At 40.8% G+C, this 15,177-nt stretch overlaps 1 long non-coding RNA gene across 1 annotated transcript; it reads right to left on the bottom strand.

The window, feature by feature from the left end:
- Positions 1-13,393: 13,393 nt before the first annotated feature.
- LOC115289636 lies at positions 13,394-13,836 on the bottom strand. Its single transcript, XR_003907731.1, has 2 exons — positions 13,731-13,836; positions 13,394-13,471 (listed from the first exon to the last, which is right to left on the bottom strand). It is a non-coding gene; the product is annotated as an uncharacterized LOC115289636 (long non-coding RNA).
- Positions 13,837-15,177: the final 1,341 nt, after the last annotated feature.

Genomic DNA, 15,177 nt, shown 5'->3' with positions numbered 1-15,177 from the left:
AAAGTGAGCATCACAATGCAAGTCAAATGAATTTCTTAGTTTCTCAATGCATATAAAAGTTATGTTTACACTATACCATGGCCTTTTATTTTTATTTTTTAAAAAATTTTTAGAGACAGAAAGAGAGAGAGAGAACAGGGGACAGGGGCAGAGGGAGAGAGAGAAAATCTTAAGCAGGCTCCACATTCAGCATGGGGCCTGATGTGGGACTCAATCCCATGATCCTGGAATCATGACCTGAGCCAAAGTCAGGAGTCGGACACTCGACTGAATGAGCTACTCAGGTGCCCCATATATCTTTTAAATGTACAAGAGCATTGTCTCTTAAAAAACAATATAAGTGCATTAATTTAAAAATATTTCATTGCCAAAAAATATTAAGCATCATCTGAGCAAACTGTAGTCTTTTTGCTGGGAGAGGGTCCTGCCTCAAAGTCAATGGCTGCTGACTGACCAGGGTCGTGGGTGCTGAAGGCTGGGGTGGTTGCAACAATTTCTTAAAATAAGACAACAATAGCAGCAGCTGGGGGGCTCAGTCGGCTGGGTGTCTGACTCTTGGTTTTGGTTCAGGTCATGATCTCACAGATTGTGAGTTTGAGCCCCACATCAGGCTTTGAGCTATGAGTCCAGAGCCTGCTTAGGATTCTTCCCCCCCCCCCCCCCCCCCTCTCTCTCTCTCTCTCTCTGTCCTTCCTCCAGTCTCTCTCAAAATTAAGCTTTTTTTTTTTAAAGGCAACAATAGAGTTTGCTGCATCAAACAACTCTTCCTTTCGTGAATGATTTCTCTATAGCATGCGATGCTGTGTGAGAGCATTTCACCCACGGAATTTTCCTCAAAACTAGAACCAGTCTTTTCAAACCCTGCCGTTGCTTTAACTACTAAGTTGGTATAACATTACAAATCCTTTGTCGTCATTTCAGCAATCTTCACAGCATCTTCCCCAGGAGCGGATTCTGTCTCGAGAAACCACCTTCTTGGCTCAGCCGTGAGACGCAGTCCTCACCCCATCCCGGTCCATCACGAGATCACGGCAATGGCGTCCGCCTTCAGGCCCCACTTCCGGTTCTGGTTCTCTCGCTGTTTCCACCACATCCGCCGTGACTGCCTCCACGGACGTCCTCAGCACCCCCAAAGTCATCCCCGGGGTGGGAATCAACTTCTGCCAAACACCTGCAAATGTTGAAATTTTGACCTCTTCCCATTGTTCTTACTGGCTTCCCATTTCCAGGAGGGATTTAATTGACTTTGCCCAGATCCATCAGAGGAATCACTGTCTATGGCAGCTAGAGTCTCATGAAATGTATTTCTTAAAAAATAAGACATGAAAGTCAAATGACTCCTTGATTCATAGGCTGTGGCATGGAGGTGGTGTCAGCAAGGTGAAAAGAATGTTCACCTCCTTGTGCGTTTCCTTCAGAGCTCCTGAGCCGGGGGCATTGTCGAGGAGCAGCCATATTTTTAAAGGCATCTTTTCTTTGTTCTGAGCAGCAAGTCTCAACAGTGGGCTTCAAACATTCTTCACTAAACCTTGTTGTAAACAGATGTGCTGTCATCCGAGCTTTGTTATTCCACGTAGAGCGCAGAGGCCAAACAGACTGAGCATAATTCTGAAGGGCCCTAGGGTTTTGGGAAGGGTACATGAGTTTGGCTTCAACTCCAAGGTGCCAGCTGTGTTAAGAGCTGTGAGGCAGTCAGCCTGTCCTTTGAAGTTTTTTTTCCCTGTTTTTTAAATTTATTTTTGAGAGACAGAGAGAAACAGTGCGAGCAGGGGAAAATCAGAGAGAGAGGGAGACACAGAATATGAAATAGGCTCCAGGCTCTGAGCTAGCTGTCAGCACAGAGCCCGACGAGGTGCTTGAACCCACGAACCATGGGATCATGACCTGAGCCGAAGTCAGACGCTTAACCAACTGAGCCACCCAGTCACTCCTTTGAAGTTTTGAATCCAGGCATTGATGTCTCCTGTCCAGCTCTGAAAGTCCTTGATAACATCATCCAACAGAAGGCTGTTTCATCTGATTGAAAACCTGTTGTGCAGTGTAGCCACCTTCACTGCTACCTTAGCCAGCCCTTCCGGGTAAGTTGCTGCCTCCCCTTACGATCTGATGTCATGGAGCTCGCGTCTTTCCCTAAACCTCAGGAACCCACCTCTGCCAGCTTCTTCCTTCTCCTCTGCAGCTTCCTCACCTCTCTCAGCCTTCACAGAATTGAAGAGAGGCAGGGCCTTGCTCTGGATTAGGCTTTGGCTTAAGAGAACGCTGTGGCTGTTTTGATCACTAAAACTTTCTCTATATCAGCCATAAAGTTGTTTGTTTCAGTTCCTTATTATTCAAGTGTTCCCTGGAAGAGTCCTTTTTTAATTTCCTTCCAGAACTTTTCCTTTGCATTCACAGCTTAGCTAATGCGTGGCACAAGAGGCCTCATCTTTCACCTGCTGTGGCTTTCGACTTGTCTTCCTCGTTGAGCTTAATAATTTCTAGCTTTTGATGAAAGTAAGAGATGTGTGACTCTTCCTTCTTAACACCTAGAGGCCACCGTAGGGTGACTCACTGGCCTAATTTCAGTATTGTTGTATCACAGAGAACAGGGAGGCCCAAGAAGAGGGAAAGAGATAGAGAAAGGGCCAGTCAGGGGAGCGGTCAGAATACACACAACACTTATGATTAGGTTTGCCATCTTATGCTGGTATGGTTCGTGGACCCCCCCTCCCCCAAACAAACTACAGTAGTAACATCGACAGTCATTAGTCACAGATCGCCATGACAAATATAATAATGAAAAAGTTTGAAACATTGCAAGAATTACCAAATGGCGACCCAGAGACACAAAGTGAGCAAATGTTGTTGGTGCCAACAGACTTGCTCCACATGGGGTTGCCACAAACCTTCAGTGTGTAAAACACACAGTGTCCGCAAATCAATAAAGCAACGTGCACTAAAACGAGGTATGCCTGTATGTGCTGGTTCTGGAGACCCCTTACACACATGGATTTGGGATCTAAAGAAACAGAATTTTAGGGATGAGTTTTCTGAATTGGCTCTTGGGTTTTCAGAATTGGCTACTAGGTTTAAAAATGTTAATGAGAGGTGCCTGGGTGGCTCAGTCAATAAGGGTCCAACTTTGGGTCAGGTCATGATCTCATAATTTGGTCTGTGAATTTGGGCCCCCATGTCAGGCTCTGTGCTGACAGCTCAGAGCCGGCAGCCTGCTTTGGATTTTGTCTCCCTCTTCCCCCTGCCCCCCATTTCCTCTCTCTGTCTCTTTCTCTCAAAATAAACATTAAAAAACTTTTTAATGCTAATAAATATATCTCCAGTAGTTAAGAGCACTGAGAGTCCGTGGTGTGAACTGTCTATAGAAAGATACAAACCATCTGAATTGGATACTCCTGATTAGCCCCTATAAGAAGCAAGGCACTTTTTGGAAAACTAAGGCATACAACAACATTGGTTGGTTGATCTTAGAACTCTCAGAAGACTGAGTAAGCCCTGTCCTTTGCATGACAGGTGAGGAGAGTGAGACTCTATGGGCAAGAGTCTTGCCTAGTGGGGGGACCACCATAGAGTTAGGCTGGGTCCTGCCTCTCCTGGTCCAGAGGTCAGCCCTCCTGCAGACAGTCCCGTCAATGTCTCCCTTCATTCATCAAGAAAATAAAAACACCTTGCTTTGGTAAGAAGGAACTTTGTGGAGTGATGAAGATATTCTTTATTTTTTTATATTTATTTATTATTGAGACAGAGAGAGACAGAGCATGAGCAGGGGAGGGGCAGAGAGAGAGGGAGACACAGAATCCGAAGCAGGCTTCAGGCTCTGAGCTGTCAGCACAGAGTCCAACATGGGGCTCAAACCCATGATCCGTGAGATCATGACCTGAGCCAAAGTCAGACACTTAACTGACTGAGCCACGCAGGAGATGAAGATATTCCAAAACCAGGTTGAGGTAAGCGTTGCACAACTACATAAATGTATTAAAAATCATTGAATGGCATACTTCAAAAGGTTGAATTTTAGAGTATGTAAATCATACCTCAATAAAACTGCTAAGTAATGAAACCCTGCCCTTAGGGGATGGAATTCGGTCACAAGCAGGCTCAAGTACACAACAGACAGCGGTAAATTGAAAATATTGCCTATTACTGCTTCCTCCTCTGGCTGAAGTCCCTGTCTCTCCTTTAGTATCATCCTCCCTAATTGCTGCTACTGAAAGGTAAGCTTCCCAAGGGCAGGGACTTTTTATACCTTGTCCCCTTTTAGATCCCCATCTCCTAGAACAATCCTAGAGTAGGCCTGGTACATGGTAGGCCTGTCAAATATTTGGTGCATGGATGAATGAATGAAAAACATGTGTACCCCTATTTTCTTACTATGTTCTCTACTGCATAGAAGTTGGCTTCCTTCTCCAGGGAGGGGGTTTACAACAGCCCCAAAGTCCACACATACTTGAGGGCTTGGGTGCAGAGCTGGGGTCAGCAAGCCTCCAGTTTATGCTCTGAATCACTGCTCTATACATAAGCATTGAATAGTTATTAGCTGCTGTTGTCACCAAATCTGCAAACAGCTAGTTTCCCTACATCCCAAGAGATAGCTATATTGGCTCATATCATTTCCTCATTGAAGACAGCGATGTGTAAATTTTTTTCTAAAGAAGAAGAAGGGTTTTGGAACCATAGAAGGAGTGTGAATTTTGGAATCAGAAAGGTAAAGTATGAGTCCAAGTTGCTAGCTGTCAGAATAGGCAAGTCACCTGACTCCTCCCAGTTGGTGCCTTCACAAAATGAGGAAAATGCCACTTTCCATGCAGGGTTACTGGGAACTTTCATGAAACGATGTCTGTGATGTACCCAGCATCCTACCTGGCAGGCACTAGACACTCAGCTAATGCCAAATGCCCGAGAGAAAAAGAATGGGGGAAAGCACTTGAAGTGGGAAAAGCATCAAAGGAAAGGATAGTGAGAAGATCGCACAAGTGAGACCAAGATAGGAGCGACAGAGGGAATCACTCAACACATTCACATAAATGTAAAACACGCACACCCACATACACACATTAAATACTCCAAATGGATGTTTTGGGGGCAACTGAGTGGTTCAGTTGGCTAAGCATCTGATTTCAGCTCAGGTCACGCTCTCATGGTTTATGGGTTTGAGCCCTGCTTTGGGCTTTGGGCTGACAGCTTAGAGCTGGAGACTGTTTTGGATTCTGTATCTCCCTCTCTCTCTGACCCTCCCCTGCTTATGCTCTGCCTCTCTCTCAAAAATAAATAAGCATTTAAAAATATAAAAAAATAAATGTACGTGTAGGGGAGTGGAATACAAGTGAGGTGAAAAGGAAGCAGATCAAGGGAGGGACATGTGTGAGCTGTCGCTACTGCTACCATATCCCTAGAATCCAGATGCCCGGGGTCCCCCAGACTGCACTCTTGTGTGCACACACCTCCCTCATACTCACACATGGGCAAGACAAGAGCCAAGAAAGGCTGGCTTCTCTGCCCACTCAACTTTTGTTCCCAATCTCCCTGATGTTTGTTCCCCTATCTGCCAACTGCTCAAACAATCTACCCCCCGCTGGATCCAGTGAGCCTAAAATCTTCAACCAATTCCCTTAGGCCCTCACCTGCCACAACTATTTAGCCACCAGTCCCACTTAACCCTCCGCCAATGCCAACGCCACATGCCAAGGACTTGTTTCTTGACAATCTGTCCAATGTTGGCCATTTCTAAGGAATACATGGTTAGATAAATTAGAGACCTCAGGGTTTATACCTTCCTGCAGGGACTATCTTGAAGAAGAACATACAGTTGGATCTGTTAAGAAAAGAGGGTTGAAAAGCTAACAAATTCATCTGTCAAGGTCTGGAAAATCAAACTGATAAACAGATCTGGACAAGTGAGATCCCACTGTCTAGATTTTTGCTGTCCAATATGGTAGGCACATAGGGCTACGGAGCATGTAAAGTGTGGCAAGTTCAAGCTGATATGTGCCGTAAAGGTAAAATTTATCAAATTTAGAAGACTTAATACAAAAAAGGTGTTAAATATCACATCCAGAATTTTTGTGCCAGTTACTTGTTAAAATGATAGTATTTTAGATGTATTGGGTTAAATAAAAGGTATCATTAAAATTAATTTCATCTGTTTCTTTTTACTTTTTTAAATGTGGTTCCCGGAAAAATTTTAAATTATGTATATGGCTCGCATTATATATTAGAGAAGAGTATTAATCTGGACTTTCCTCACAGGTGTTTCTCATTCTCTACTTCACCAAGGCACACCCTCTGATATTAACATCTGATGATCCAGTATCTTGAATAGGAGTTTCTCACTCAACCAATTTCACACTTGTGCCCTGTTAACTTGTCTCCAACTTCATTTCCTTTACGATATTCTGTGTTTGATTCAGATGGCTATGTGACTAGAATTTCTCATATATTTTACATGATCCTTTTAGTCATTTTATTATTTTAATATTCATATTTTTGGTCACCATATCAAAACAAAAATTTAAGATGAGTCAGGAGGATGATGGCTCAGTTAATGCAGCTAAGATTTGCTTTTCTCTCTTCTCCCTTGCTGAAGTGTCAGCTTTTCATGGTGGTCAGTGTTCCTCTAGTTTACCAACCTATACTATGCCAACACTGGAGAAAGCCAAAATCACCATAAGAAAAGAAAACTACAGGGGCACCTAGGTGGCTCAGTCAGTAAAGCATCTAACTTCAGTTCAGGTCATGGTCTTATGGTTTGTGAGTTCAAACCCCACATTGGGCTCAGTGCTGACAGGTTGGAGCCTGGAGCTGCTTCGGATTCTGTATCTCCCTCTCTCTCTGCCCCTCCCCTGCTCATGTTCTGTCTGTCTGTCTCTCTCTCTCTCTCTCTCTCAAAAATAAACGTTAAAAAAAGAACAGAAAAAAAAGAAAACTACAGAGCAAAAATGCCCTATGGACATCGATGAAAAAAATCCTCAACAAAATACTAGCAAACTGAGTTCAACAGCACATTAAAACAATTATAGACCATGATCAAGTGGGCCTATTCTTGGAATATTGTTATTCTTGGAATGCAACGATGGTTCAACATATAAAAATCAATCAAAAATCATTAACAGAAGGAAGAGAAAAAAACCAAGTGATTATCTCAATTGATGCAGAAAACTCATTTGACAAAATTCAATGTCCTTTCATAATAAAAACACTCAAACTAGGAATAGAAGGAAATTTCTTCAATATGGTAAAGGCCATATATGAAAAACTCATAGCTAATATCATACTCAGTGGTTAAAGACTGAAATCTTTTCCCCGAAGATCAAGAACAATACAAGAATTCCCATTTTGGAGGTGCCTGAATGGCTCAGTTGTTTGAGCATTCAACTCTTGATTTTGGCTCTGGTCATGAGCTGAGGGTTGTGGGATTGAGCCCTGGGCCAGGCTCTGAGCGGGGCATGGAGCCTGCTGAAGGTTCTATCTCTCTCTCCCTCTGTCCCTTTCCTCTGCTCATGCACTGTCTCTCTCTCTCTCTCCCGCTCTAAAATTTAAAAAAAAGTTTAATAAAAAAATATAAGTAATTTTTAAAAAGAATGCCTTTTTTCACCATTTCCATTCAACTTAGTACTGGAAGTCCTAGCTGGAACAAGAAGGCAAGAAAAAGAAACAAAAGGCATCCAAATTGGAAAAAAAGAAGTGAAATTATTTCTGTTCACAGATGACATGATCTTATACATGTAAAACCCTAAACTCTCCCCCTCCCACATGACACACAAAACTGTTAGAGCTAATAAATGAATGTAGCAAAGTTGCAGGATACAAAATCAACAGACATGAATGAGTGAGGGTTTTATATGCTATCACTGAACAATCAAAAAAGAAAATTTAAAAGATAATTCCATTTATAATAGCATTGAAAAGAACAAAATACTTCAGAATAAATTTAACAAGGAGGTACACTGAAAATTACAAAACATTGGTGAAAGAAATTAAAGGAAATTCAAATAAATGGAAAGACATCCTGTGTTCATGGATCAGAATACTTAATATAGTTAAGATGTCAATACTTTTCAAAGCAATCTAGAAGTTTAATAAAATGCCTATCAAAAATCCCACAGCATTTTTATAGAAATAGAAAAGCATATTCAAAAATTCACATGAGGGGCGCCCTGGGTGGCTCAGTTGGTTAAGCCTCCGACTTCGGCTCAGGTCAGATCTCACGTTCGTGGGTTCAAGCCCCGCATCAGGCTCTGTGCTGACAGCTAGCTCAGAGCCTGGAGCCTGCTTCTGGATCTGTGTCTCCTTTTCTCTCTGCCCTTCCCCCTCTCATGCTCTGTCTCTCTCTTTATCAAAAATAAATAAAACATTAAAAAAATTAAAAACAAAATTCACATGAATCTTAAGGAATCTTAATAACCAAAGCAAACTTGAAAAAAGAACCAAGTTAGAGGCCTCATGCTTTCTGATTTCAAAATGTACTTCAACATTACGATAATCAAAACAGTGCTGTCCTGGCATAAAGACAAATATGTAGATCACCAGGATCAAATATAGAGCCCAGAAACAAAAAAGTGAACCCTCACACACATGGTCACTAGATTTTCAATGTGCACATCCAGACCGTTTAATGGGGAAAGGGCAGTTTTTTTCAACAAACAATGCTAGGAAAACTAGGTATCCACATGCAAAACAATGAAGTTGGACCCTTATCTTACCATATACAAAATTCACTCAAAATGAATCAAAACAAAAAATACTATGCTAAATGAAATACACCCAACACAATAGGACATAAACTGCATAATTATACTTACATGAAGTAACTAGAAGAGTCAAATTTATACAGACAGAATGTACAAAGATGGCTGCCAAGGGCATTGGGGAGTTATTGTTTAATGGGCACAGAGTTTCTGTTTGGGATGATGAAAGAGTTCTGCAAATGGATGGGGGTGATGATTTCACAACATTGTAAATGTACTTAATGCCACTGAATTGTACATTTAAAAACAACTGAAGTGGGAAATTTGATGTTATGTATATTTTACCACAGTAATAACATATATAAAAAGAAGAGATGAGGGAGGGCATCTGGTCGCTCAGTTGGTTAAGTGTCGGACTCTTGATTTTGGCTCAGGTCATGATCTCAACAGTTCGTGAGACTGATGTGTGTGTCAGGCTCTGTGTTGATGGCACAGAGTCTGCTTGGGATTGTCTTTCTCCTTTCTCTCTGCTCCTTCCCTACTCGCTCACACACTCTAAAAATAAATAAACATAAGAAAAAGATTCTAAAAAGAAGAGATGGGGGACTTCTGGGTTCCCACAGGCTAATTGTAGTTTATCTCTCATAGTCTGAGTTCTACAGAGAACCAGAATCAAATGGCTATCCACAGAGAAGGAGATTTATTATGAGAAACTGGCTCACATGATTATGTGGGCTGAGAAGCCCCATGATCTACCATCTGCAAACTGGAGACCCAAGGAAAACCAGTAATACAATTCAGTCTATGTCTGAAGGCATGAGAATTGGGGGACCCAACAGTATAAACTCCAGTCCTAGGGCTACAGAAGACCAGCGTCCCAGCTAAATCATTCAGGCAGAAGGAGGAGGTAAATTCTTTCTCCATGTTTCATTCTAGTCAGGCCTTCAATGGATTGGACAATGCCCACCCACGCTGCTCTACTGAGTCCACCAATTCGAATGCTATCTCATCGACAAGCTGACACAAAATTAATCACCACAAGCCCACCCCTTGTCAACGTGGGCCCATACACATCTTGTTAAACCATACTTCTCTCCAAATAAAGACAATAACTGGATCCTAATTCTGCCTAACATGATAACAACTCTTCTGCATACAACTGAAAAATCACCATTCCCTTCCCCCAAAAAAGGAAATAAGATCCTTGAGTGATGCTTACTCTTCTCCTTGACGTCCTGTAATTTAAACACTAGGATATAAAATTAACAATACTTAGGTACTATGATATAGTGAATACATTATATGGTATATAATAAGGGAACAAGTCAGGAAAGAAAACAAGGATATTTGCTTCACATATATGCTCACACAAATGCATTCATAACAAAATAAGAAGTATCTACTCATAGCAACGATAGTCCTCAGTCTGAACTGGTCACTTGGTTATTTCTGGCATTCGTAAGTACCTTCTTCCACTACCCATTCTGTAGTCCTTTTGCCTTCAGCCAGCACCTTAGCTGGTCATGGTTCTTTAGCTGGTGGAGAGACCCAAACTTATATTCCTTTAAAAAAATTGTATTTATTTGCTTTGAGAGAGAAAAAGAGAGAGCAAGGTGGGGAGGGGCAGAGAGAGTGAGAGAGATCACAAGCAGGCTCTACACTGCCAGCATGGAGCTTGAACTCACGGATTGTGAGATCATGACGAGCTGAAATCTAGAGTTGGACACTTAACCAACTGGCTACCCAGGTGGCCCCACCCCCACCTATATTCCTGAAGGGTCTGCGCCACTAGTAATTCTGACTACATGGGGTTGTTGTCATTTTCCATTGAGCTTAATCACAGGCTATGGTAATATTAAGAGAAGCCCTCAAGGATATTGTGTACTCTAGACACACTCTTTCTTACCTCTGTTGTTTAACAGCAGTCCAATTTCCTCTTGGTAGTCAAGATCAATCACGCAGCCAACACAGTAACTCTTTACTATTCTTTCCTGTTAAGAGGCGTGAGGAGCCCAAAGAGGCCAGGTCTTAACGTCCAACTCAATGAAACCATTGGTGTGTCTGCTGAGGGAGGCATTCCTCCCTCTCAAACTAAGACTATGTAGGCCAGCAGAGCATGATATCATGGGGATAGAAACCAAAAACTTTGCGGGGCGCCTGGGTGGCTCAGTCGGTTAAGCCTCCGGCTTCGGCTCAGGTCAGATCTCACGTTTGTGGGTTTGAGCCCTGAATCAGGCTCTGTGCTGTCAGCTAGCTCAGAGCCTGGAGCCTGCTTCCGGTTCTGTGTTTCCTTCTCTCTCTCTGCCCCTCCCCCTCTCATGCTCTGTCTCTCTTTGTATCAAAATAAATAAAACATTAAAAAAAATAAGTTAAAAAAAAAAAAGAAACCAAAAACTTTGCTGGTGGGTCAGTAGGAGTAATAGTAGTAATTCTTGGAATCATGAATCCTGGCTATGGGAGAAAGAGCAACGTACATTGGACACTGGTTCAGAGCATACAGACCCTTCTGGAGACTTGTCCCAGCCCTGGCACTAAAACCACATCTTCAAAGGGCCATTCCATTGTCCTATCAAGCCAGCCGGTTAGACAACACAGTAAGACCAATGAATTCCATGAGCATAAACTTTTCTGCTTACACAGATCAAGTAAGAATTTAGTAGGTTTCCTATCTATTTCACTTATAGAATCACAATTATCAACTAGCCAATGCCATAGGTCTTTATGAGTCAGACTACTTTAATTGCTATTTTGACTCTGCTGTCCATTGCTGTAACCACACCCACCTTGCCTTTGGCCTTGAGTGCAACCACTTGATCCCTGCCACTCCTAGATCCTAGAAGGGAGGCAAGCCATAAGAGACTCTTAAATACAGAGAACAAACTGAGGGCTGATGGGGGGTGGGAGAGGGGAGGTGGGTGATGGGCATTGAGGAGGGCACTTGTTGGGATGAGCACTGGGTGTTGTATGGAAGCCAATTTGACAATAAGTTATACTAAAAAAAAAGAATAAAAGAATAAAAGAAAAATTATCCTCAAAAAAAGAGACAAATATATGATTTTTAGAGAAATATCATATGATTCGTATGTGTAATTTAAGAAACAAGGAGAAAAAAGGAGACAACCCCCCCGACCCCAAACCCTCTTGAATACTTAAACTGCTGGTTTCCAGAGGGAAAGTGGGTGGGGTGAGGAGTGAAATAAAGGACATCAAGAGTACACTTATCTTAATGAACACTGAGGAATGTACAGAATTGTTGAATCATTATCCTGTGCACCTAAAACTGTAGAGTGTCAGATAATAAATGGTTTAAGCTTCATGGGTTAAAAAATAAAAAAAGTCTAACTATAACTCAAAAAAAAAAAGCAACATAAGATTACTCCTCCTCCAAAATATAAAACTCTTTTGCATGGCAGAAAGCCAGAAGTAAATAACAAACAAGGAGAATATATCTGCACATTATGTCATAGAGAAAGAGTAAGTCTTATAAAAAGCTCTTAAGGAAAAGCAGAACTTGTTCAGGAAAAAATGGGGAAAAGACAGGAACAGACAATTCAGAGAAGTGCAAATGACCTTATATATATAAAAGAAAAAAATATATTGGTGCCTTATCCATTAACCTACAGTATCTTTACCACATCTTCTTAGCTAGCTAGCCACACACACACACACACACACACACACACACACACACACACACACACACATTTTGAACTACTTGGGCAAAATGGCATTTCTGAAATCTGTTTTAATATATGTCAACAACAAATATGGCAGTTAGCAAACTGCCATTAATAACTGACTCTAGATATAGATACACAAAGGCTCATCATACTACTCTTAGTTTTGAGCTTTTGAACATCTGCATAATAAAAAGTTAAAAAAATAGGAATGAGTTACATTCACTAGTTTAATAAAATCTATACAATAGAGCAAGTATTATGCAGCTCTGAACAAGGAATGATCAAGCTCTCTCTGTAATGAAGTAATCTGCAAGATTCAATTAAATTAAAAAATGCAAAATTTAGAACAATATATATCTTTTATTAAAGAAAAAAGGGAATAAATATGTATATGTATATGCATCATATACGCATGCACATTTATTTGCAAACAAATATTGAAAGGGTAATAGGAACTAATAAAAGTGGTTGCCTGTGGTGGGGAGGATGGAAGAGTAGTGGGAAATAGGGTGGAAGGGAAAGTAATGAAAGCAAGACTTGTGCATATCCCTTTCTATGGAAATTTGAATTAATTTTTCTCTCTTTAAAAATCCACTAAGCCAGAAAGAAAAGTAGCAAATCCTAAACTTGAAAACAAAATATCACAGTTATATTTCAAACTAGTACAGGTGTTCCTTGTTTTATTGCATTTTATAGATACTGCTTTTTTTTTTCTACAAATTGAAGGCTGTGGCAACCCTACATCGAGTAAGTTTATCAGCAGCATTTTTTCCATAGCACCTGTTCACCTCATATCTCTGTGTCGCAATTTGCTAATTCTTGCATGTTTTACACTTTACTATTATTATTATATTTGTTATGGTGAGCTGTGATTGGTGATTACGATTCACCAGAAGCTCACATGATAGTCAGCATTTTTTAGCAATAAAGTGTTATCAAGGTATATACGTTGTTTTTATAGGCACAATTCTATTGCACACTTAATAGATGATGCTATAGTGCAGAGTAGCACATATGCACTGGGAAACCAAAAAATTCACTTGACTCACTTTATTGTGATATTTAGTCTATTGCAGTGTTCTGGAATCAAATCCCAGTATCTGTGAGGTATGCCTGTAATGCGAACAGAGAAATTATTTCAAGCAACTTTGGAGCACAGTTCTCTGTATATCCTTGATAGGATATATACAAGGATAAAGAGAACTGCAAAGAAATCTTAAATTTTATTCAATATTTTTATCAGTTAACACTAATTGCAATTTTGAAACTATATTTTGTACATAGTATACTATATATACACATATACTATATATTATCCAATATGATATATTGTAGAATATTGTAGAATAAAGCAAAAACTATCAAGAGGTACCTGGGTGGCTCAGGTGGTTAAGCATCTGACACTTGATCTCAGCTCTGGTCTTGCTCTCAGGGTCGTGATTATTGAGCCTCGCAGTGGGCTCTGTGCTGGACTTGGAGCCAACTTAAAAAAAAAAAGGCCAATATACACAAGCTATTAGAAACCAGGATTTTTTGTATCAGGGAAAAAGAGATACACATCAAAGAAGAAAGCACTGTGGTAATAATAATTTAAATTAATATTGTTTAAACTTAACTATTTTTTAAAGTTTTGTTTGAGAGAGAAGAGTAGAGGAGGGGCAGAGAGGGATAGTGAGAGAATCCCAGTCTCTACACTGTCAGCACAGCGCCCAACATGGGATTTGAGTTCACCAACCATGAGATCATGACCTGAGCCAAAATCAACCAGATGCTTAACCAACTGAGCCACCCAGGCACCCCTAAACTTATTATTTTTAAAAATACATTTTCTAGTTCTGTCGACTAAAAGGGCCTGGGAGCAATGACGCTCCAGGAGCAATGAGCACATCTGATGTCCAGAGATTAGTTTTAAATGTCATTCCCTACTAACAGGAACAAAGGTCCCTGGAGAAATGGCCAATTCCAAACATGGAGCAAGGAAAGCACAAGGTGAGTCTGGGACACCTACTCATGTCAGAAACCAAAAATATGCTCAAAACTAGTTGGTACTTGAAAAGGATATGAAAGGAACTTGAAGGAGTTCTTCTGCACAGATTTAGAACCGTATGCAAAAAAAAAATTTACTGGAACTGATTATAAAAATACACATCCCTATAGAAAAAGAGAGAAAACTAACTTGGGGAGGTATTACAACTCCTTACTCTGAAAAGTAGCAATTAAAGGTAAAGAATTAAGCATTTATCATGCCCTATTCCAGAAGAATTTTCCCATTTGATGAGTGAAAGCACTTCTTTAAAGAATACCATCAAATAAATGTAAAATTGAAAAGACGAATTTGAAAATCAGCATTTTGAAACACCCAATGAAGTAACTGATTTGGGCAAACAGGACACATTGTTAAGGAATGGGTTATTCATTTTGATGTCAAAACATCACCGGGCAGAGCCTTGGGTAAGTGCAAAGTGGGGGAAATGTACCTTTAGAAGGAGAGGTCAACCAAGTGATCAAATTTATCACCACAACAGTGGAACAGGCTGATTATTCTACCCTCCTGAGTAAGGAAGTGCAGGAAGTACTAAGATACTCTACAGCTGGTCTGGTTCAAGATGTCAGTGCAAAGGAAGGTGAGGGGACTGTTCAAGATCAGAGACTAAAGAGCTACAACCAAGTGCAATGCATGAACCTTAACTGCAGATAGGAGTGCACAAATAAGTGAAAGGTCCTTAGGAGACAATGAAGGGCTGGAATCTAGATGAAATCAAAGGATTATTAACTTCTTAGGTGTGCGAATGGTTTCCTCATTCAGGATGAACTGCATT

The sequence above is a fragment of the Suricata suricatta genome, chromosome 4, assembly GCF_006229205.1.
Source record: "Suricata suricatta isolate VVHF042 chromosome 4, meerkat_22Aug2017_6uvM2_HiC, whole genome shotgun sequence".
Lineage (NCBI taxonomy): Eukaryota > Metazoa > Chordata > Mammalia > Carnivora > Herpestidae > Suricata > Suricata suricatta.
This window is presented reverse-complemented; position numbering and strand designations above follow the sequence as displayed.